General features: G+C 38.5%; 1 long non-coding RNA gene across 2 annotated transcripts; it reads right to left on the bottom strand.

Moving 5' to 3' along the window:
- LOC148124832 (uncharacterized) lies at positions 1-22,532 on the bottom strand. 2 transcript variants are annotated; one of them, XR_015744918.1, is made up of 3 exons: positions 22,498-22,532; positions 5,032-5,145; positions 1-65 (listed from the first exon to the last, which is right to left on the bottom strand). It is a non-coding gene; the product is annotated as an uncharacterized LOC148124832 (long non-coding RNA). The 2 variants fall into 2 exon arrangements; XR_015744919.1 differs by lacking the exon at positions 22,498-22,532 and adding an exon at positions 9,484-9,564.
- Between the last annotated feature and the right edge of the window lie 504 nt (positions 22,533-23,036).

Below are 23,036 nucleotides of genomic sequence, written 5' to 3'. Positions count from 1 at the left end.
CCAGGGCTTATGTGAAGCTGAGAAAACTCAGGGGTGGTGGTGGTGGCTTGAGACAAAGACTACATCTAAAGTGGAAAAAAAAAATCAGAGAAGATGAAAGTTAGAATGTGAATTTTCCCAGTCCCTAGAGAAAGAAATCTATTAAGATTCAACACATGAAGGTGTATGGGTAGTTAAGAGTAAGACTTCATAAGACCAGGAGTGTTCCATTTGATTAAGCAGTGCCTGGGGACAGGAGTGAGGGACACCAAGCCACACAGATTTAAGTTGACTTATTGTTCATTCCCACTTTCTTGTAAGTGCTTTTTTATGCTCTGTGTTTTGCCAATTTGTGTGCAGTGACTAGTAAAGTGTACCTATTTGTTCAATCATTTTATGACTACTTTATCTCACCTGCCCTCTTGGGTTTTTCAAGAAGTCTGATGACTTAGTTGTTGACTTACTATCCTTTTTTAAAGTTTCTTTTCTCCTTTTTTGATTTGTATTTGTAGTATTTATGTTTACAAAACTGATATACATGTAGAGTAAATTCAAGGATAAGTATTTATGAAGACTATACTAGCAGGTATGGTCTCTCATCATCTGAAGCTTCAATTAAAGTCAGACTTTTTCAGAAGGCCAACTTAATTCAGAAAAAAAGAGTCTCTGTCTGAATTAGCAAAAAAGATCTTAAAATTATTGGCTCAGTTGAGAAGCAACCAATTTGATTTGAAAATTTGATCCACACCGATGACCTAATTTGGAGATTTAAGTGAGTTTCCTTTGAACTGAATTATTAAACCTTTGAATCAAATCCTTATGTGATATAATTGCCATGCATCAAGCTGAGGACTTGTGGTTTAAGTATTAGCAGATACTTGGAATACATCACTGAAGAGCTAAAGCTGCCAACAAAATAACATTCCACCATCACTTGTCAATTAATGGAACCAATGGAAAACAGCTGAAGAGTGATAAAATAAGTGTGGTCCTTTTTGGATTGTGATACCTTCACTTTGGAGTTTTTACTAGTGGAGATGCATTAAGCGTCTTTAATATTTTATTTTCACCATTTTTTAAAGACAGGCTTCCTTATCTGGAACTTTGGTTACTCTTAATGTATTTTTCCTCTAGTTCCATTTTTGCATGTCATTAAGATTTAAATCTCATATCCAAAACAGTTTTTTGCCAGACAGGAAAATGATTGGTGTGATATCGTTGTTGTGATTATACATGCATACCTAAAGTTTGATCCCCCCACCAAATCTCTCTCCCGCCCCTCTGTCTATCTATCTATCTATCTATCTATCTATCTATCTATCTATCTATCTATCTATCTATCTATCATCTATCTATTTATCCACCCATCTCTTCATACATGTGATTGGACTTTTTCAGTAAGAAAACAGTGCCATGAGTGCAGTGGTAATTTTATCTTCCGTTGAGAAAAGTTTTTAAAGAACAATATCTGATTCTTTATATGGCATGATGTTATGTATGGATGTACTTGAAACCTGAATGTTCAGGAAAACATTCTGAACCAAAAGAGTGAAGATTTTCCAAGGTATAAGCTAGGGAAGGCTCTTCTGTCATGTCATTTTCTTGGTGTAAGATAAAGGCATAAGTACTGGATTGTAGCTGGTTTGATTGAAAGCCTAATTTAATGCCATAGCAAAAAGGACAGTCAAGCCAAGGGCATAATAAAAGATTGAGAAAAATTCTTTTCCTTCTGTCACATTAATTCTGAAGCCGCTCTGAAGTGCTAATAGAAAACAGAAGTAGCCATGCAGTGAAATAGTACACAAAGATCTTGGTGATTGGGTAACTCCATCTAAAGACAGACAATTTATTTATTTATTTATTTATTTTTAAGTTTATATGCAAGTATTCTCTGAATCAGTGGAGAATGGAACAGCACTGGGACTGCAATTTTTACTTTGCTAGTCTAAGAAATAAAAAGAAAGCTGAATACAAGTATGCTAAGATCCGGCTCCACCTGAGAACTGCTCTCCTTCCAGCTAGTAATTACCATTCTTGTCATCCCAAAGGAGGAAGAGTAGCTGCTAAGCATCCTTGCTTCATACCGAGCAGATATTTGTTTGGCTTTCAGATTAATACACCCGTCTGATTTGCATTTCGTGAACTTAAAAAAATACGGGAATGCAATCATGCTTTGGGTTTCACACTCCTGTGACAAAAAAGATCTATGTAACTGGAAAGATTATTCATACACACACACACACACACACACACACACACACACACACATTAAAGGAAAGTAAGTGCAAATATATGCATGATAGCGCCTGCTAAAAGTTATACTTCCATAAATTGCCTTGAATACAACCTTTTTCCGACTCTGAATACATACAACATCTTAAACCAGCCATGTTTTTTCACACCTCTGCAGATGTCTGAGAAAAGATATGGCTGCTTTAATGAGTAACAATGAAGTGCTGTGCTAGCTTGAGTTCCAAAGCACAATATCTACACTGTTTCTGACACATGCACAACATCAGATTTTTTTTTAAAAAAAATACATATTTTAGTTATTCATCTTAACCAGATGATGTTCTCTCAATGTGTTTTGTTAGTTTGTATTCGGCATCTGTAAAACATGACCTTGAGACAAATTCTATAACTTTCCTCCAACCAGGTGCTATCCTGCTATTGGCATTTGTTATGACAATTTTAAAACTAGTCATAACTATTTAAAGATAATTCTATGCAACTGTCCTTTTAAATGGGACTTGGGAAAAATATTGGGAATCTAAGGAAGTTGAACTTACCTGTGAAAATGATACCAGTGGAAAGCAAGGCAAAATGGTGCATATTTTAGCACAAAGATATAATTTGAGGTGTTTTGGTTTTTTTAAACGCTAAAACAAATGGTAAATGAGTGGCAATTTGGATTAAATGACTTAACAGAATCCAAATGTAGGATTCATAGGAAGATTCTAAATTAACTCTCAATAACCCCCTCCTAAAAAAGATGTCAGTTATCATAGACTATTGCAGCCAGAACTCAAAATTTAGAAAATATTAACAATGGCCTTGAGTGACACCAAGACAAAAAATGTCAAAATGTGAAGGCATATATTTTCAACATACCATTACATCATAGTATGAAAATAACAGAAAAGATGAAGACCTCAAAAATTTGTGGTTGAAGGCAAAATGGCTGGAAATATTAGAAGGGAGACAAACATACAATTTTCTAGCAACTTCTACTTCATATAAGTGTAATTAACTCTTAAATCTCTCCCTCTCTCTCCCCCCCTCTCTCTCCTCCCTCCCTCCTTCCCCCCCCCCTCTCTCTCATATAGGTGGAGAGGGAGACTAACAGCATATGAAAGGAAGGAAGGAATTCATAGTAAACTCAGTTACAGGATTTTCAATTTCTTTCTTGCTCTTTCTACAGGGCTTTGAGTGAGCTACAATTATCCTGAAGCAATGCCTGACTGAATTTTTTCCCCATTCAATTGTGTCTAATTCTAGGACATTGTCATGGACAAGTCCATACAGTTTTCTTGGCTAGCCCCAAAGGTGGTTTTTCAGGAGACATCCGGAGTTTCTTGTTTTCCTTTGAAGATATATCACTTTTCATCCAAGATGCTGGAAAAATGAGAAGCAAAACGTATTCAAAGAAAAATAAGAAAGTTGAATTGCCTCTTGAAAAGGCACTTTTGGGATAACCATGATCTGGATGACAGAGAATCTCCATAGACATTTTTCTTGGGAAGATATTTTTTTTTTCTGAAGTGGTTTGCAATTGCCTCCTTCCTAGATCTGAGCGAAAGTGACTGGTCCAAAGTAACCCAGCTGGTTTTATGCCCAAGCCAGGATTAGAATTCACGGCCTCCTGGTTTCAAACCTTGTGCTTCACCTCTACCTTAAAATGGCTCTCTGTTTGATTTATACAGAATACCAATTTGATATGGACAATTCCCTGTAGCCCTTTAGGGTTGAAAAGCTGCAACTGGATGCTCTGAACCAGAGAAAGTCTATCACGGTGCAATATCCTTCTCAGCCCTACTGGAAGATAGATGCAAAAATACTAGGGTCATTACCTGTATAGCCTTGTGTGAATCTATTGAGCATGTATACCTCTATGGTGAATTTTATAGGGAACACCACAGAGCCCTAATTGTTCTGCTCCTGAATAAGATTACAGGGTTTTCCAACCAAAACTGTGCAGAGCTTCTGCTATCATGCCAATCCAGAAAAGAAGACTGAATTTGCACAAACAGGGGTAAGAGTCAACATCGGGGATTATATTACAGTCATACCAGTGGCAAAATGTAACATTTTTTTTTCATACTTAGGAACTATCATCCTTTAAAACATGTTTTAGGTTTTTGTTACGGTAATTGTAAAGTTGGTCATGAATATTTAGAAAAAATCCTATATAATGGTTTTTCTTCTTCTATGGAATGGAGAAATAAAGAAGGGATGAAGATTATATATTTGCTATTACAATATCAAAAGTTGCTCCTCGTTGAACACTCTTTAGTCAGATAGAGAAGAAAATCAGATTGATTTAGACTGCCCCAAGGGTCGGTTTTTTTTTTTTTTAAAAAGCAGCTGGACTTCGCTTTTCCTTGAAAATGTTTTCCTTCTCATCCAAGGTGCTTCTTCAGTTATTGAACTTCAGTCACTGAAGAAGCTTCTTGGATGAAAAGCAAAACATCTTCAAGGAAAAACAAAGAAAGTCCAGTTGCCTTTTGAAAAAACACCCTTGGGACAACGATGACCTGGATGATGGAGAATCTCCATAGACCAATTGATTCAGACAATTTAATTTATTTTCCTGGCACTTGCTATGCAATATATGCTTTTTAAAATGGCATTACATCTACAGGCAGCTGCTGTTCATTTCAGCATGGTTTTCCAGGAGCGCCTAAAATTGGAAATCATGTTTGTTTGTGCTAATAATTAAGACCCGATGACTGAATCAGTAAGCAGTCAGTCAAATTGTCTAAATGAATTCAAGATAGGGAAAACGGATTCAAGATAAGAGAGCAATAATCATTCTCTGAGTCCAGTGCTTACCTGAAAAATTGAATCTCACATTAGTTCTTTCAAGCTTTCATAAGGAACAGAGAATGAACATTCAGCGAAAATATGTAGTTCAGGCTTGAGAAATTGATTCCAAAACTCAGTAACCTGAGGGGGATTGATTAAAACAAAACAATTTAAAACAGCAATTTAAATCATGGAGAGAGAAAAAAATACCTCACATGGACCACCATTAAATTATTTACACAAAACGAAGTCCCAGGATTGGATTGTCATCCATGTACTACCTAAAAATAAAAAAAAACTCCCTTAATTGATCGTTTAAATGTTTAAATTTTGATTTGGAACTAAATATTCTTTATAATAGGGTCAGGATCTGCTTCTTAATTAAAATAGTTGCTGCTCTAGCCAATTTAGAAGTGTCACAAAAATATATTTCGTCTACCCAGTTCTTTGCCCATAAGTTGTAATCAGGGGAAATTGAAGTCTTGTGCACGTAAGTGAATGAATAATCAGTTTTCAATGTCTTCTGTTTGGACCAAAAACCAAACCAAAACATCCCTGTCTCTAAGATGAATACCTCAGACTTGTAAGAAATGATTAATCAAGACATTACTCAAAATGTAAAATATTATACTTCTGTGATGGAAAAAAACCAACATAATCCCAGATCAAGGAAAAAAGTTGTTTAAAAACAATAGTCAATTATAAACATTCTTGCTTATAATAATAACAAAAGGAGAAAATGAGAGCCAGTGTCAGCGTTCCATTAAAACTCCCCGTTTCATTCAGAACTAAGAAACAAAGTTCATCCAAGTAAGAATTTATTAAAGAAGTTACATTGGCACATCTGGGGAAAACCCGAATCTGAATAAAAAGCTCATCCCCTGCACCCACCAGTCCATCACATGGTCCAATGAACCATCGATCCAACTGGAGACATTCCTCCAGACCCGCCTCTCCAGGTGCAGGGTCACTTGTCCTTGACTTTATGAGAAGAATGTTGTTGAATCTAAATGTGCTCCTCTCTATGAAATCCCCCCTCCCAAATTCCCAGGCACTAAAATATGGTGGCCTCAAAGCTTCTAAGTGAAATATGGCTTCCAAGGCTGACAGCCAGTTTGTTGTAGTTAAAGAATGCTAAGCTGGAAATCAGGATTTGCCACAGCCTTAAATAAGATGCCAGCTGGGGGACTTTGGGCCAGTTGCTTCCACTCTGCCCCAGGATGGAGGCTATGGCAAATCACTTGTGAAAAATGTTGCCAAGCAAATTGCAGGGATTTGTACAATTAAAACTAACTTAAAGGCATACATGCGTGCATCACACCCCCTCACACATACAGATGCACATTGCAAATGATTCCTAGGTATGCTTCAAAAAAGAGGAAAACCCAAGAATCTCTGTGGGTGGAATCACTTGCACAAACACACACACACAACCTTCAAAATGGTGTCTGCAACTGTGTCTCCTTTTTTTATATGTTGCACATACCAAAAAACCCCAAAACCCTATATACTAGTGGTTAGATCTTTGGTGGTATAATCCTGTCCACCACCCTGATATTTTACTTCCTTGCCCAACACAGAATACAGAACAATAGAGTTGGAAAAGATCTTGGAGGTCTTCAAGCTCAGCCCCACTCATGAGCTAGAGACCCTCCACCACTCCACACAAATATCTGTCCAATCTCTTTTTAAATTAAAAACAAATGTCTAGGGAGATTCTCAATGATCCAGGTCATGGCTATCCCAAAGATACTTTTTCAAAAGGCAACTGGACTTTGTTTTTCCTTGAAGATGTTTCACTTCTTATTTGACAAGCTTCTTCAGTTTTGACTGAATGGTGGGCAATGGAAGGATTTATATTCCTTGCAGTCATCTGGTCATTATTACTCTTTCTGAGAGTTGTTGCCTCTTGAAAAAGCACTTTGGGTTAAAAAAACAGGTGCCTGTTGAACACGGGTGTCAAACTCTCCACATCACATTGCTGTTGTCAGCTTTGGAATTCTTATTAAAAGTTGCCACACAGCTACGAAGGATGGAAGAGGGGTTGTTGTTATTTGAGTAATTTTCAGTAGACATAATAGATACGTAAGACTGTCAAGGTCATTTTCTATGGTGCAGCAAGAATTATAGTTGAAGGGTGATTGGTTCACATGATTTATGATGTGGGAGAAAAGGGGTGGGTGTTGATTGACTATTGTGGGAAGTCTGGAAGGAACCTTAGTTCTGGAATTCCACAGACGTACAAAGTTTCTGTTTTAAATAAAGCACTTTGAGACTATGCTTATCTAGGGGTTTCTGGTTGAAATGGACAATTTCTGGAACCCTGACAGCTGTCACATGACATATCACAACTCTTTTTCCCTTCATGGAGCTGGGGTGGACGTGATGAATGGGCCACCAGTTTGACACCCCTGCTGTAGAAAGATCTGTCCCTTCAGAACTTTCACATTTGCTCCATCTCCCCATTCCTCAAATGCTTCTTCTCTTGCAAAAGAGCCTCATTTTTTTCTACCTTATTCTTAGATTTCTCTAAGGGCACTTTGGAGCCACTGTAGCGGACGCTGCTAATGAAGGCATCATTTTTCTGTGACACTGGATCTTTCTGAAGCTTCCCTGACTGCTCACACTCTGACCATTAGGAGACAGTCATCACAACCACATTAAGGATAGAGACTTGCCCAGAAAAATCAGTAACGATGATGCTCAGAGTTGTTGTTTTTTTAAAATCAGATTTCATCAGCTAGCATATTAGCAATAGTTGATATTTGGGAGAAAAAATGTAGCAGGAGCAGACACCTTACTTGGTGCAGTTGTGCCAGCCTCTTTGATGGAAAAAAAAATGGTATTGAGCCTAATTCTTGATTAATTACAAGCATAAAGGATTATACTGTAGCTTGCTTCAGCTCATCACCGAATGCTGAACGACCAAATATTTCATTCTGTTTGATTCAGCCTTAAGCTTTTGGTTCCCTGATATTCAGCCAACAAATGCAACCCAATCATTAACAGGGAAAGCTTCTTTTTTAAACAAACTGGTTGTGGTAAGAACAGGCAGCCGAATAGACCTTGTTGTGTAGCTGTGGATGATGTGATTGATTTTTTCCACTGCGTTGTCAGCATCTTATTTTTTGAAATCCTACTAAGGAGTTTGGGCATGTAAAATAATTTCAGATTTTGAGAATTAGTAATGAAGAAACCAGTAAAGCACAAACAAGGCAAGTTTTGACATGCACTCATTTACCCACTCTGTCTTTACTCTAAGAAAGAATAATGAAATCCAGAGTTGATGTGATCTAGGCCTAAAAAAGTGAATGTGAATTCCATTACAGAAAGAATGTACGTTTGCTTCAAAAATATTCCTCATCCCAAATCATAGCATTTGTTTGTTCATTGCAGCATTTGGGATGATGCTTATAATAATTTTTAAAAAATCAAAATACAGGTAGTCCTTAATTTACAACACTTAGTTTATTTAGTGATTGTTCGAAGTTAACAACTGCGCTGAAAAAAGTGACTTATGGCCATTTTTCACACTTATGACCGTTGCAGGTTCCCCAAGATCACATAATTTATGTTTGGATGCTTGACAACTGACTCACATTTATGATGGTTGCAGTGTTCTGCGGTCATGGGATCTCCTTTTGTGAAATGGGGGGAAAACTCACTTAATAAATTTCTCACTTAGCAACATAAATTTTGGGCTCATTTGTGGTCATAAGTTGAGGACTATCTGCAATTTTATAGTAATTGTGACGGGCACAATAAATGGTTGAATAGAATAGAAAGGATTCCTTCCTTCCTTCCTTCCTTCCTTCCTTCTTTCCTTCCTTCCTCTCTATGGCAGAGATTCTTAAATCATCAATCTTTCCCCAAGTCTCCATAATTTTAAGGTAATTGTAAAAGACACACTGCTCTTCTGAAGGGATGTTGATGAATCCCTGGAATACACCATGGAATTAATCTGCCATCATTTGTAGAGATCAGTAGGGATTTAGCCATTAACCCTGATATCAAAGACAATATGTTTCTGAATGCTGATTTCTGGAGAACTCGGGTGAAAAGGTTCTAATGGAATGACATTTCGATTGGATTCATCATGTTTGACAATGTTGGCAATGGAACGGTGGACCAAGTCATCCAGATATTCTTGAATCACATTTTTCTAATAGCCCATTTCCTTTGAAGGCTGGTTTCACAGTCTTTTCCTGTTAACTAGGGAATCTGGTTGACCTGGTAGAACATGATTAGAATTCTTTGGATGACCAATTATCCTACTTTTTAAGGATAACGTCACTTGGAACACAGAGGGGCCACAGGTACCCCAAAACGTTCTCTCACAAAATCTTCTATCCAATTTCATTTAATTTTTGACCTTCTGTCATCCAAGCATTGGGGAGAAGTCTCTGAGCTTTCTCTGTTGCTTAGGGAGAGAGAGGATTTCATCAAGAAAAGAAGACGCAAAATGTAAGGAATCCTTACCCTGTTCTTGCTTCAGCCCCACCATCCATTAAAATCCAAAAGTGAGCTCACTTGAAAGAAATTAGAGAAGGTTGTTTTTTCCTGGTTCAGAGATGTTTACATTCCCATTATTTATTTGTTTATGAGAATTATTTGTCAGTAGTTGACAAAACTACTTGCAAATCCACACAAACAATAGCCAAGAAGGTACAAGTATACGGGCCGCTGGAAAAAAAAAAGTCAGAAAGAGGAAGTGAAAGGACAATTTGGGCTAGTAAGTTTGCATTTTTGGCCAAAATGGGATTTAGAGAGTGGGAGGTTTGTTCAGAGACAGGATCTGCTGTCCTTCAGAACTTAGTCCCTGAGGTGCTCATTTCATTTTTGCTTACTGTTGGTGCAGGAACACCTGGAACCCTTCTTAATCTTATAAAGGTTCCTCTATAATGCCAACTAATGTTGGCAGTAAAATTCTCCAGCAGGTTCATTTCCAATTTTCCTTCCATTTGATAAAAGAAAATTTGCTTTTCATTTGTTTGCCAAACGAGAGGAGAATATCTGTTAAATTCTCATGGCTGGGACATTGCATCATTGCACTTAAGAAGTAGCTGGGGAATGTGGGAAAACATCCAGACTTTCAGGGTATGAATCTCTGGTAGACATAGTCTTTATATTTTTCAGATACAGTAAAACTTTGAGATAAGATCATAAATAAACTCCTGCCATGAGCCTTTAACATTATTCTTATTGTCGGGCTTGGTGCTATTCCTTTCTTTGTAGAAACATGTCCATTGGAAAATTTCAAATGTCCATTTCTGCTGGTGCTATCCTGAACAATAGGCCATTGCTTCAACAGTTGCAGTTAGTAGAGTAGACTAGGACAACTTGGCATGGGCAACTCACCATGGCTAACTCGCTGCACACAACTCATGGTGGAACAACTCACTACGGCCAACTAGCCATAGGAAAAAGAAATGGTAGAATAGAATCATTAAAGAAATGATGCAAAAGGAGAAATGAAATGAAATGTAAATGACAAAAATTAAAATATCTTTTTAATTACTTTAAATATTTAAATTGAGTTGCTGAATTGTCCCACAATGAGTTGTCTCATTGCAAGTTGGCCATAGTGAGTTGGCCATGATGAATTGGCTTCAATGAATTCTGTAACTAAAATGCCCTAGGAGTTAGGTCATTCCTCTTAAGCTAAACTTTGGGACTACCAATTATTGTTCTTCCTCAGTGTTGACTTTAGCAGCTGGTTGTGCTACAATTGTCTTATCTGCTTAGAATATGCTAGGAATAGGAAAACCATGCACAAAGTGAATCAATAGAAATAATGTAGTAATAAATTAACAGAGAGTGATATATTAGTCTAGGCCTTCTGTTGGGGATTGTTGAGCTTCAGGTGGTTTATACGACAGATGAGTGTCTAAACCACAGATCCTGATGATTCACTGGCAACCACAGCTGGCATCTTCAGAGGTAAAGTGGTTGGCTGTGTAACTATGCAGGGACTGACTGCATTTCTGTCTTTATAGCCAGATGATCTCACTTCTGGCTAGGTGACTTTGTGTCAGTTGCCATTGATCTGCTTAGCAACTAACTTAATAACTGCCTTGCTTAGCAGTTGAAATTATGGCTCCAACCATTATGATAATAAGTCAAGGATTGCCTAATTCTTCTCCAAACTTGGGAAAACTTGCTGTTTGGGCAGAACAAAGAGTCAACTCAAAAATATGAATTGAGATTTGAGTGCTAAAAACTCAAAGGAGGTCTTTCACAAGCTTCTTTTGACATTTTTTTTACTGTAACCTAAATCTCTGGGTTAGTGGCACATTCAGGGACATGTGTTATCTCCCATATAGCAAAGTTTTTACCTTTATTTTTTGTCTTTCTGTCTGTCTGTCTATCTATCTATCTATCTATCTATCTATCTATCTATCTATCTATCTATCTATCTATCTATCTATTTAATCTATCATCTATCTATCTGTATATGCATGTATATTATGTTGTGTGATGAGGTATGTGTACACTACACATATACACATAAAGAGAAGGAGAAAAAAAATCCACATATACAAATCAACCACAGGTATAAAGGGAGCTGAATGCAAAATAATGAATCCAGATGACTGTAATTCTTGCAAACATCATGCATTCTATTAAAAAAAGATTTTGCTATCCATGGTTTGTGTGCTGGAGATGGAAAAGGTGCTAGTGGAAATTTATGAAATCAACATCTACATTTCTTCTTTACCTTTCATTTAGTTAATCTTTGTACTGGAATATATCATAATATCTCTAACTCTAGCTGATAAATCTGACACCATAAGTCTGTTAAAAAGGAAAAACAGTTGTCATCGCATATTATAGAACTGAAAGAATGTTCTCCGCCCAAGACATAATTTCTGCAGACATGTGTTTGCGTTTCACAAGAAATATAGAGTGTTTCTTCTCTTTCCTGAATAGGATTCAGTCTCTTGCTGGAACAAAACTAAATAAATAGATAATAAATACATCAACTCAAATCAAGACACAAGACCGAATTCCATTTCCAGGTGCTCCTTTGTAAACTAGTAATTATGGCTCCCTCTGTAGGCCCGGATTTATTTCATTTCCATGTAAAATATCATTGCCTCGATAATGGGTCAGCTGCAATATTGTTCTACTTCTATGGTTACCCCACAGTTATGCTAATTGTATGATAAGGCCCATGTTATTAGATTCCGCATTTCATTTTTGGTAATACTGCTCAGTGGGATGCTTGTGAAAACCTCACTTAATGCTATAGACATAACTGCATCTTATAACTACGAATGCACAATAATAATGTTAAAATAATCTAAAGGCTGCCTGTGTCTTAATAAGCACTTATTAGAATGGAAGTGAGTTGTGCGCTGATCGTTTTCATCCACGTGGTTTTCCACGAGTCTAATCTTGTCTTTCTAAAATTAAGTTGTAATTTCAGGATGGGATAGAGAGAGCAGCTACATTGCTTCAAGATCCTTTTCTATTTTCCCCCACCTGTGGAATTGGGGATTTTGCTTTTTAATTTATTAAGATGAGGAGGGAGAGGAGGGAACAAATGAGCAAGCAAAAAGAAAAATAATAATAATTAGAACTATAATATCAGTGAATGGACCAAGGAATTACTGGAATTGTAGTTAGTACAGATAGTCCTTGACTTGCAACCAGAACTTCTGTTGCTAAGCAAGGCAGTTGTAAAGTGAGTTGTACCTGATTTTATTACCTTTGTTTTTGCCATGGCGGCTAAGTGAATCACTGCAGTTGTTAAATGAATCCTGCAGTCATTAAATAGATCTGGCTCTCCCATTGACTTTGCTCCTTGGAAGCCCTCTGCAAATGCTGATCTGTGGGGATCTGCAACAGTTGTCAGTGTGAGGACCTGTCATAAATCACTTTTTTTCAGTGTCATGGTAACTTTGAACTGTCACTAAATCAATGGTAGTAAGTTGAGGACTATGTGTAGTCAGTATAATGTTGATGTCATGCCCTTGTTAGAGTTAGACTCTGAGGGAGAGGAGGAATAACTGACTGGGAGTGGAGGTGTAGCTCCAGAGGTTGTGGAGGAGGCTGGCGAAGGGCAGAGGCTGGCTGGGCAGTCAGAGGAAGAACCAGGTCCATCCCTTCTGCATCCTAGGACATGCAGGGAGGAATGGAGAAGGCAACTGCTTGGCTTATGTGGGAGGAAGTGGCCATAATCCTGCTCATTGGTTGCAGCTGGGGAGACAAGTATATAAGAGAGACGGTTACAATACAGCGTTGCCAGAAGCAAAGCGTGTTTTATTTTGGGCTGAAGTTATTTTAGTTGGCATCCTTCCAACAGACTGTGCCTTGTTACCTCTTTGAATTTGGTAATTACTTATCCTGGTCCATTGTGGAATTTCCTTTATTGTAGTTTGTTTTGGTTTTTTATTTCACCTTCATCTGCTCATTGAGTTTGGACTGTATTTCTTTCTTTTGAAGACTATTTTTGAATATGTTTTATCTCCAACTGAGAATTATTGAACAATGGGGTCAAGTTGGAGGCATTAAAGGACATTTATTTATGTTTTGGATTTTGTTACGTTGTGTTACACTCCAGGTAATCACAATTGATAGGAAATGCACCAAAATACATCAAATTTAACAACGTAAGCATTTGAATCCTTCTCTTGACAGAAAGAATAGCTCTCTTGAGGATAGCTGTAGGACATGTATTAGGTGAATTCATTCACACATCCTGAACTCATATCCATTTAGTTTTGGAAAAAGTTCACATCTGGAATTTTTATTCTCACAAATAAGATATGAGGTAGCGTGGACTTCTCAGTATTCCCCAGCCTGGTGTCATTAACAAATTTGTTGAGTGGGGTCAGAAACCTAACTAAGATTGTTCAATCTGGAACTCAATGATGTGTAGGATTTCACATTTCTTGAGTGTTCAGAAGTAGTTCTCAGCTTAAATAAGCAATCAGACTTAGACATAGATGGTCCAAGCTGACTACTTTATAGGATTCTACCTACAATATAAGAATCTTCTTAGACTGTTTGCTTTCCCTTGGGCCATGGACTTACTGGTGGTAAGATCTAAGTCTCTTGTGATTGCACAAGAATTCAAGGCTAACTGTCATGCCCCTGTTGGAATCTGATTCCGAGGGAGAGACTGAGCAGCTGACAGAGAGTGGGAGTGTGGCTCGATCGGCTGTGGAAGAAACTGGGGAAGGTCAAAGGCCGGCTGGGCATAGCAGGGGAGAGGTAGAGCAAGGCAGAGGGAATTTGGAGGAAGACCCAGGCCCTCCCCCTCTTCATCCTAGGGCACACAGGGAGGAACAGAGAAGGGAGCAACATGAGTTGCATGGCTTATGGGTGAGGAAAGGGCCCTGATTCCCTTCATTAGCTGCAGCTGGGAACACAGTGTTTCAAAAGGGAAGTTGTGCATAGCCAACTGTTGAGCACAAATCATGAATTATCTGGTATTGTCGAGGCTTATCTAGGTTCCGGGCATCTTCCAAACTGTGTGTGTTTTGCTGGCCTTTCAAGTCTGCAATTCCTTCTCCTGCCCTGTCAAATTAATTACTGCAGCGTGGTTTGTGTGGATTTTTATTTACAGTTTGTATGTACATTGTTTTCGGACTGAATTTTCTCCGCTTAAAGACTGTTCTTGGGAGAGTTTTTCTCCAGCCAAAGGTAACCTGGACATTGGGAGCAAAATTAGAGATACTAAAGGGACTCTTCTTGCTTATGTGACTGTATTGCCTTTGTACCACGCCCTTTTGGGTCATCACACTAACTCCCTGCTTGGTTCCTCCTCCTGTGATATCTATTTATTGGGAAGTTCCCTTTCTGGGCTAGGAACATATAGGAACCACTAAATGGTTTAGAAAAATAGATTCAAAATATTCATTAAAATACATGCCAGATTAACACAGAAGCAAGAAAGAAAAAACAGATGGAATGGGTGAATGTATTTGAAATTGACACAAGGTGGAATCAGAGTAGTTTTATGCAAGAAGAAGGATAAATTGCTTTTCCCACTCTTTTCTTTTTTTTCTTTTGGCTGCAAGTTTACTCTGCTTTGCCTTCCACCCTTCTTAAATTCTAGTTTAATGAGAAAACATCAACAAAACAAAAGATCTAAAATTAATTCTGGCATTAGGACATGGGCAATTTGCCTCAGACTTGATATCTTTAAGTTCATTTGCATTTTCTCCTTATCAAAATAAGTTACTGGTGCATATTTTGAGTTTAATAAAAATGGCAGAAAGGCAATTTTGATTAATACCAGACCCAGTTCAACTTTTTAGTAGACAGAATTTGTTATCCATTTCCGAGAAGACTAGGAACAGCTTCAGCATGGATGACTTTATTTTATAAGAAACGGGTGACTGTTTATAAATGCTTGCGAATTGAGATGGGATTTATTCAACTTTAAGCAAAAGAAAATTCCTGAGTTTCCCCTCTCTTTTTATATAATACTTGAAAACTACTACTTCTTCTCCTTCTCCTTCTCCTTCTTCTCCTTCTCCTTCCTCCTCCTCCTCCTCCTCTCCCAAAGTGAAATCACAGCTGCCAAATCTTTAGTTGATGTTGCTCTTCAAGTTCTTCCCAAGAATGTATTCTCAAGGTTATTCCATACACAGTGTCTAACTGAACTATTGTTGGTCATTATAGTACATGAAATAAACTTTCAGCAGTATGATTTTAATACCTAATTCAAGTTCAGGGGCAGCTACTCAGACCTAGGCTGATAAATGGATATCAAAAGAATCTCCATTTGGGTCTACAAGTTGGTAAGATGGAGATACAATTAGCAGCAGTTGGTAATCTGGAATTGAGGGTATCCTTGCTTTAGAAAAAGTTGCATTTGGAAAGAAATGCAAGGGAACGTTTGCTATTGTTGGAGAAATAAATGGCCAACAGGTCAGGAAATAACCTTTTGAGCTCAAGTTGATTGAATAGGTAGAACCATTCTTGTCCTGGATAACCTGATTTAGATGCTTCATCTTTTGGTTAAAAAAAAGAGGACCTTCCAAGCTTTGGGACTCATCTTATCTTTTATCACAGACAAACTAGGTGCTACTATGCTTTCGAATCTGATTTAATCACGTTACTCCATTACAAACTTTTTATGGTCTTAAGTAAATTATTTGTGGGGGTTCTTGTGAAAGCACTTAACCAGTGTTAATTTCACAGTGTGAGTATAAGTAATGTCTGGGATGCCTTAGTTAGTATACAGTATGTATAACTGGCTGTTATATTTGATTTTAAATTTTTGTTGGGGGTTTTGGGGGGGTTGTATTCTAGTGTCGCATATCGAGCCATGAAAAATTATTTCTCCATCTTTCATCTATCTATCTATCTATCTATCTATCTATCTATCTATCTATCTATCTATCTATCTATCTATCTATCATCTATCTATCTATCATCCATATATTGTATAACAATCTGTCTGTCTGTCTAGTAGCTAACTAGTTATCATCTTTGCATAAATAAACTAGTCAATTAAAGTTCATGAGCAAAGCCATGTAAATCTGGCTGCTAAAAGACGCTGGCAGAAATGGAAGGACTCTTTGGCAGTCCAGTTCCCTTGGTTATGTTTCAGTGAACATCTGAGGAATAGAGTTACATACTCTATTTTTTTCTACTTTCAACAGGCATTTTCTATTCTCATATTTCAAGCTCAAGAGGGCACAATGAATCCCTTCTTCTTCTTCTTCTTCTTCTTCTTCTTCTTCTTCTTCTTCTTCTTCTTCTTCTTCTTCTTCTTCTTCTTCTTCTTCTTCTTCTTCTTCTTCTTCTTCTTCTTCTTCTTCTTCTTCTTCTTCTTCTTCTTCTTCTTCTTCTTCTTCTTCCCCTCCTCCTCCTCCTCCTCCTCCTTCTCCTTCTCCTTCTCCTTCTCCTTCTCCTTCTCCTTCTCCTCCTCCTCCTCCTCCTCCTCCTCCTCTTTAAAACTGTAATGAGAGGAGAGCTGAGCTTTGCAGAAAGAACAAACACCAAAGTAGATATGATTCCCGTTGTCAGCTGTTCTGCACTCTTTGGGCTATACACAAACACACACACACAGAGACAGGCAGACACAGACACAGAGAGGGGGGGAGGGAGAGGGAGAAAGGAAGAAAGGGACACAGATAGACAGACAGACAAACAGAGGCAGAGAGACACAGACACACAGAGAGAGATGGACAGAGAGAGAGAGAGATGGACAGAGAGAGACACACACATACAGAGAGGGAGACAGAGATGGACAAAGAGAGAGAAAGAGGGAGAGAGAGAGAGAGAGATGGAGAGGAACATCAAGAGTTTTCATTGGTTCATTCACATCAGTAGGCTAGCTGACACTTTGCTATGTGTAACCACAGCAACCAAGCATGGCTTTGAACCCCTTAATTTATACGTTAGGCTTGATACAACTTCTAAAGAACAATCAGGAACCCCCTGCTTGGGGAAAATGGAGTTGCTGTTTCTCTTCTCCCTCCCTACTTGTCAGCTGATGGGACTGTCAAGATATTCTAATTGTTGCAATCGGTTTGCCTTTTTATAGATGCCTGTCTCCTCCTAAAACCGCTTCAGTGAAGGCTTAGCCAGCTGAATTAAAAGCAGATCCACACACGTGAAGCCAGATAACGGAGCAGGCTCATTAAGTACATTTACCATACCGAAAAAAGGCTGGAACCAAAATTAGTTATTGAATTCTACTGTACAGGATTCCTCCCAAACTAAATCAGCTTAATAGCTTAATCAGAACAGAGCTGGAAGGGACCTTGGAAGTTTCCTAGTCCAGCCCCTGCTCAATCATGAGATCCTATACCATTTCAGACAAGTGTCTGTCCAGTGACAAAGCACCCACAACTTCTGAAGGCAATCCTCACTGTTGAGAAGTGTCTCCTTAATTCCAGGTTGCTTCTCTCTTTGATTAGTTTCCATCCATTGATCCCTAGAATATCTTTGTAATAGGAAGGCTAATGCAATGGTATATAAAAAATGCTAGAAGAGGTTGGGTAGTAAGATGCATCGTACTGCAGGGTGACTGCAAAATTGGGGTAGCATGAAAATAACAGGGAATTAAATGTTGGAAAAACTTGCAGCAGAACAAGCAATCACAGAGGGATGGAATCAAGATCAGGGGAACCATTAGTATGACTTTATGAAGCCTTAGCAAGACCCACTTTTCTACTTTTGGTCACCCATGGAATCATCTAAGCCCGTGTTGGCGAACCTACGCCACACATGCTGGAAGTGGCACGCAGAGCCATTTCCCCCGGCACACGAGAGGTCGCCCGGAAGAGCCCCACTGCCCATACGCACGCGCGCCACCACTTGACATTTGATTGTCGGGTATCTGGCGTGCATGCCCAGGGGGCAGAGGGGTGTGTGCTGCATGAGAGGGAGGAATTGCACAAATGAGCAAAGATGCACAGCGTGCGAGGGGGAAATCACGCATGCATGCGCAAAGATGCATGGTGCGTGGGGGTGGAGTCTTGTGCACATGTGCAGATGCGCTGCATCCGAGGGAGAATCTCACGTGCATGCACAGGGGGCGTGGTGGAGCCAGCACACGTTGCTTTCTGGGTGCTGGCATGCAAGCGCGCACACAATTATCGTCACGGGAGCCAAAAAAGGTTAGCCACCACTGATCTAGGCAATCATCAGGAATCATTGCTGACTTGAAGGCACACATACATTTGAGCAACAGAACCCAATGAAAAGGCATGTTGTATGTATCTATCTGCTACTCTACTAACCCGGAATTTTGACTGTATTTGTGTGTCTGTGTGATAGCATGGACTTCATACAAAGGCCATTGTTGTCCTCCTTAATACAATACATCTTATGTGGATACAAGGATGAAAGGCCTTCCTTCCTTCCTACCTCCCTCTCCTCCCTTCTTTTCTCCTCTCTTCTCCCCTTTTCTCTCCCTCCTTCCTCCCTCATTCCAAAAATAGAAAAAAAAGAATCCCTAGCTTTCAAGCTCCAAATCTGCAGTGTTTTTCCAATTGGTAGGAATTAGAATGTTTTCAAAACATACAGAATATGCTTACAGATAATTTTCCCTCTCTTTCCGAAAAGAAATAATAACAAGCCTGCTGAGAAATTAGCTAAGCATGTGTCTCTTGGGTGACTGAGGCCAGCTAATTTCCATGCCATTCCCTCCTACTCTTCCAGGAGACCCCGAAGAGTAATTAATAAGCCCAAATATACTTCCCTCCTTTTTTGGTTCCCAAGTCATTTTGGTATCTCCCTTTAGCCATACATTCTGTACAAATAGCTTCCTTATTTTTCTTTTAAAAACTAACCATTGAAACCTTGTCTGTTAACATAGAACAGCTTGGGCTCTTTATCTGTTTGGCCATTGCGGAGGTGATGGTCAAAGATCCATTCATTCATGCTTAAGGATAGCCAGGCGATTTCCTTTTCGCTCTCTGGCCTACCACGTCGTACAAAAGGCAAGTCAATTTGTTAACGAGGATATTTTAAAACACATGCTCATAAACAAATAGAATCATAATTAGAAAAAAAAAAATAATCCTGGCAGAAAATTGCCTCCTAGTTTGCTTGCTCATAGTTCAGCCCATGACAAAATAATAATAATAATAATTTTCAAGCTGTCCCTCTGAGCTGGTTTATAAATGGCAAAGCTTCCCATGATTTGCTTTAGGAAATGTTTACCTCTCCTTTGTCGTGAACTTTTGAGGCAGGAAAACAAAAGCACAGACACTCCACATTCAGTCACTCTGGCCCCCTTTCTCTGCCCTATTGGCTGTAGGAAACCCCCCTGCTCTTATTCCCACAAAGCTCTTGTTCCAGATTCAATAAGGGGTTAACTTTGCCTGCGTACATTCTTTTCCTTATGCCTGCCCATCATCCCGCAAGCCAGCTAAATGCGAAGCAGACTTTAAAAGCTTTAACTATGGGTTAGAGTTAACGATAAACAGCTGTTGCCCAATAACAGCCTTTCCATTTGTAAATTGAAACCCTCATTCCCTCCTTCTATAATGAGGAAATTCTTGAACCTCAGGAAGTTGTGTGTGTGGCAGTAATAAGAATTTATGGATTTCCCCCCTCCCTCTTCCCTCCCACATCTCCTCTGCTTATGGGATGGGGGCGAATAGAAATGTTGACTCTGCTCTTTCAATATTTATATAATTCTGATTTGGCTCCTGAAAGTCACAATATTGCCGCTGCTGTTGTTGTTTCCAAACTATTAAAGGAAAAAAAAAAATATCCTTGTGCATTTTGTTCTCCTTGATCGTTTTGAGCTTGTGCTTCAGTCTTTAAGAGATGTTTAATTATATATATGGTTTTTTAAGTGGAAAAGGGACCCATGCAAAATGCTGACTTTCCAAAACATAAGGTTCATTGTGCGTTCAGTTGAAGCCTCACACTATAATATATCAACTATTGTACCAGTCTCCTGTTCAACTTCTCCCCTCCCACACTCCTCTCCTCTCCCACGGACATACCAAAGTAGAGGGACCATTCTTTGCTTTATGATATTTACATGTTGCTCAGTCAAAGAAAGAATTCTGACTGCAGACGCAAACATATCCTTCTGTCTGCATGCCATAGCATTTTTATGTGTTTCCTGCCTCTCCTTCTTTCCCACCATTCTTGATTTCTAGAAGAAGTATTTACATTTGGAGATGTTAAATATGAAACCAGAAGAAAATAGTTTAAGCAGCTTCTATGAAAGAAGCCCATTTTCTTCGTGGTATCACCTTTAATTTTACATTAGTTAAAAAAAATAATACTTGTTGAGATCTTGTAACAGTTTTAAACTTGTCCCTGAATTGAAACTATTGAGTTTAGAATTTGTTTGCAAATTATGCATTCTGAAGAAGCCAACTCATCCACTGGTGTTGACAAATATCCATGCTGAAGTTCATTGAAGGTCCAGTTTAATGATCCATGAAAGCTTGCCAGTGTCCCTCACTAGTTCTCTAGAGAAATTATCAATGAGACTAAGTTCATAGACTGTGTTAATCCATAGTATCTTTAACCAAAGCTTACTGAATAAATTATAACTGGCACAACACTCTAAATGTAGACTTCAGTTTACAAACCACAAACACTGTATAAACCACACACACTTCCTTCTAAACACTAAACCACACAAACCACAACAGGCTTAGAATGATGTACAAGTTCCTCTGTGTCAACGTTCATTGACCTGGTTCATATAACATGCAAGGCCAGGTTTTGTTTAACCTCAGTTTCTTGATTGCATTGCAGCTGGGTAGGATCTTTTCAAATTTCACAGGATTCATTGCGGCAGGCTTTGTTTATGACACCACTGGGTGAATGGTATTTCTATTTTATATTGTTGTAACCTTCACTATTTATTTTAGTCAAGAAGGTCAACATGAGATACCTCCATAATTTGGACAACTGCGCAAAGAGGGACCAGTTAAGAGTTGAAATGTTAGAGACAACATTAGGCAAAACAATGGGTGTTGGGTGGTTTTTGAGAATGATCTGGAATTAGAATAAGGCTACGGGATTGGGGATACATAAATTATGCTTTCAGTTTGGTAAATTGGGTATATCTAGTCTTGTAAACAGACAGACTACAGGTGACATGATAACAGTGTTCTAACAAAGAAGAGGGGATCAACCTATTTTTCAAATAGGGCAGGACAAGAAGCAATGGATGGAAACTAATCAAGGAGAGAAGCAACCTAAAACTAAGGAGAAATTTCCTAATGGTGAGAACAATAAATCAGTGGAATGACTTGCCTTCTGAAGTTGTGAGTTGTCTATCACTGGAGACTTTCAAAAAGAGACTGGACATCCATTTATCTGAAGTAGTATAGGGTCTCCTGCTTGAGCAGGGGGGTGGACTGGAAGACGTCCAAGGTCCCTTCCAACTCTGTTATTCTATTATTCTGTTAATTTCTTCTGAACTGCATGGACCAGTCCATTCAGATAATGGTTTTCTGTTGTTTTTAGTATCCGTCCAATAAGAAACCAGATGGCAGGGTGTTATGGTGTGCCCCCCCCAAAAAAAATCCTTCCTTGTCACTAGGAAAGGGAGAATTATCAGATATTTAGGCAGCATGACAGATTCCTGTGGGATCAGATTCCAATGTTGTATTGATCCTACTGAATATTTGCGGCTGAAATTGGGTAATATTTTAGACACAATAGAATCAATCCATTACATGTTAAAAAAAAAGTGGTGGCAGGGTGTAATTTACTCATGATCTATTGTGGCTTTAGAGAAGTAAGTAATTATTATCATAACAGAAACAAGACTGAGTAAAAAGTGTTCTATGCTTCTCGCCCTTCCTCCCTCTTTCTTTGGCTAACCCTGACTGGTCATTTTCTCATACTTGTTGAGGTTTCTGCAAAAACTTCAAGAAAACGTCTTAAATTAAAACCAGCTGAAACAACATTATTGGGTGAAATGTTTCTGCACCACTAGATGAAATGTACAGGAAAGGAAACCAGTCAGACAAAATAGAATTTATCAGAAAAATAAAATGGTAAAGCAAGCAAGCAAGCAAATGATTCAGATGTTTGACTTACTTAACTATTTGAGGAGTTGGTGAACTGGATGTTTCATTAACTCCTGTTGTGGAAAAATATCCAGGAATTATTAAAGGCTGTCTTTTCATGAGAGAGAGAGAGACAGAGAGAGACAGAGACAGAGAAATGTAGATATAGATAGATATAGATATAGATTATATATAGATAAGATATATATGAAGATCTCTCTCTCTCTCTCTCTCTCTCTCTCTCTCTCCCTCCCTCCCTCCCTCCCTCCCTCTCTCTCTCCCCAGTGTGGTTTTTAATTTGTGGTTAATCATAAAATTAGACTTGTTCTGCTCTTGAAGGAGCCTCAGAATTGTATATTTTTCTTTCCCAGCTAAGGGAACAACAATTTGATGACCAGATGAATATTATTCCTCTGTCCTTAGAGACTGCCTTATGTGACTGATGTAGTACTTTTGAAGATCTTTCTGAGGAATGCAAAAACACTGCAGTCTTTGTACATTGTGCTTTCTATTGTCTGCATTTTGTTTTTGTTTTTTTAAATGTACCTGAAAACTCCTGGCTCCCATTGT

The sequence above is a fragment of the Pseudonaja textilis genome, chromosome 11 (genome assembly GCF_049901715.1).
Source record: "Pseudonaja textilis isolate UNSWEBS1 chromosome 11, rPseTex1.2, whole genome shotgun sequence".
Taxonomy (NCBI): domain Eukaryota; kingdom Metazoa; phylum Chordata; class Lepidosauria; order Squamata; family Elapidae; genus Pseudonaja; species Pseudonaja textilis.
The sequence above is the reverse complement of the archived record's forward strand: the minus strand, read 5'-3'. Positions and strand labels throughout refer to the sequence as shown.